Source organism: Miscanthus floridulus, chromosome 6 (genome assembly GCF_019320115.1).
Source record: "Miscanthus floridulus cultivar M001 chromosome 6, ASM1932011v1, whole genome shotgun sequence".
Lineage (NCBI taxonomy): Eukaryota > Viridiplantae > Streptophyta > Magnoliopsida > Poales > Poaceae > Miscanthus > Miscanthus floridulus.
In genome coordinates, this window is record NC_089585.1 from 23,465,690 (window position 1) to 23,468,395 (window position 2,706).

Genomic DNA, 2,706 nt, shown 5'->3' on the forward strand with positions numbered 1-2,706 from the left:
GAAATAGTATTTTCTCTCACAGTAAATTAGCCCAATAAATTAGCCGAAACAGTATTTTGACTTGTTTTCTCAGCGAAGCGAACGGAGCCTATAGTCACGTCAAAGGGATCGGAAGAGCATGGAGCCTCTTTTCAAAATTATAATCCGTTGGCATTACTAAAACTAAGGCCATGTTTAGTTGGCAAACTTTTGAGGTGCAAAGTTGGCAAAATGTACTGTAGCGTCATTGTAGCATTTCGTTTATATTTGGTAATAATTGTCCAACCGTTGACTAATTAGGCTCAAAATGTTCGTCTCGTAAAGTACAACCAAACTGTGCAATTAGTTTTTAATTTCGTCTACTTTTAGTATTCCATGCATGTACCGTAAGTTTGATGTGACGAAGAATCTTCTTTTTGTATAGTGTCAAAGTTAGGAGTTTGAGAGGAAAACCTCCCGATTCTAAATTTAAATTAATAAGATAGAAAAGTCCAAAGTATTGTCTACATATGCCTCTCAATCACCTATTTCGGGTTGTTAATACAAGAAAGAGCAGACGGACAAAACAAGTTGGAGGTGGAGCGGACCTAACGTACCAAGATCAATTCACTGGTGAGACGGGGAACAGGCGGGGTTTCTCAATCACTCTAGTGCCACTGCCGCCACCGTCGCTTACCGATTCCCCGCCATCGCCGACTCCCTCCGGCCAATAACCCCACATCTCCCCTCCCTGCTAAATGAACCTCCTAGTTTTCAGTGAGTATTAGCCCGTTTGGTCCCCCCTCCAAATCTTTGTTGTTGCTTCAGCTGCCTTTAGTCAATGGTGCCTGACTGCCGTCACCTCCCCTCATAGCCGCCATCGTCTCCGCCTCCTGTGACCAAGTGTTGGTGACAACTTTGCAAAAAGAGAGATCATCAACACTCCAGGCCATTGGAACCTTTGGCCCATCCTATCTGACCTCAGCAATTATGGAATTCCATTTCAAGTGCGAAAAATCAATGAGGAGACAAACACAACATCTCATTCTCTAACTAGGAATGCGTGGAAACAGGTTGATAGAATTACTCCATCTATAAGCTGTAAACACATGTTCCATAATGTACAATGCCCTGTACTTGTGGCACCACAAAGCTTTTCATGGGTGACTTCCACCATGTAAAACCACTTGTGTTTGAATAGAACTCAGCTGTTTATAAAAAAAACTTAAAAAAAAAAGAACAATAGAAAAGTTATAAATATTGGTGCATGGCCATATATCCTTTTTAATATATGTAAAAATAACTGAAAGTGAGATCAAGTCGAGAGAAGCCAAAGTGCCAAACTATTGATTAGTGGAGTCATGAAAAATGGACGACAACAAGTGCTATACTCCGATAATCATCTGTTCGCTGCAGCTACTTATCAGGCTATTTTTGGTATAGTTACATCAAAGTAATTTTCCTATTCAAAGTATTTTGGATGCAAATCTAAAATACCCACCAAAGACAAAATTGTCTAAAGGGTAAATTTCATACCCGCACCTATCTGGTATTACGTGCGGATACTCACACATGCAAGTTGGATTGTCAATAGATATAATCCCTTAGATTTTAAACACTAATGGGTGAAAGCGACAACATCACACTTGTTTTCACAAATAGAATCGTGTACCCGTGTCGGTATTGCAGCCACAAATGGAATTTTGTACCCTCAGTAACACACCCGGGTACAATACTCGTGGGTAAAATTGGCATCCCTTTACATAACCTTGTAAGAGTTATGTAGTTGTGTCTTGTGTGACTGTCTTATATCTAAACTTGGTAGCATATTTCACTCCCATGTGAGATATCTATATTAGTTTTATCTAATTCATCCATTGCTTTTAGATGGCGTACGGGTTTGGGAGACAAATATTTACAGAACTTCTATTTATTTAGTGAAAGTAAGAAAGTGATATAAAAATTCTCACATACTACTTAGCTATAGCGTAGTATGTCATATGAAGATCAAGGCATCCAAAAGGCAAGAAAAATGTAATGCAAAGTGGAAAGAAGGAAAATCATAGGTAATGACTTAAAAACGGGCGTCCGTTTTCAAGCCGATGCACGGCCCGATGTGCGCGCTCCCCATGCGCCCGACGTGGCTCCTCCTTGAAGCGCCCGCGGGCATGCGGCTCCTCCCTCTGTCCGGCGCCGCGGTGGCGGCGGGTTCCGGCGGCAGCTCTTCCCCGATGCGCATGCGGCTCCTCCTCACGTGGCTCCACCGATCCCTCTATCCCCTCCGGTGACGGCGGCACCCGCGAGGTGGGCAGGTTCCTCCTCCTCCTGGATATGTGAAAGGACCTAGGATGCCGCCTAGAGGGGGTGAATATGCGTTTATGAAAATTAACACCTTTAAATACGGAAACGATTTAGTAATAGGAGTTTCTAAAATGGAAACTACAAATAAGAGTAATACCACCCCACACAAGTTTGCCACTGAGTATGTAAAAGATATTAAATAATCCTAGAAGCCTAGAACCTGCAACACTGGAGTTAGAATACGGATCAAATAAATTCAGCACTGAGCTCTAATACCGGACGTGTCATGTAGGTATACCGAACGTGTCCGGTATACACGTGTTCTGCAGAACAGCCTGGCACAGTAATCAATACCGGACGTGTCTGGTAGGCAGTGGCGGAGCCACAGGGTATGCCGAGTATGCCCCGACATACCCTGTTTGACCGGCAAGTGTACAATATAATATA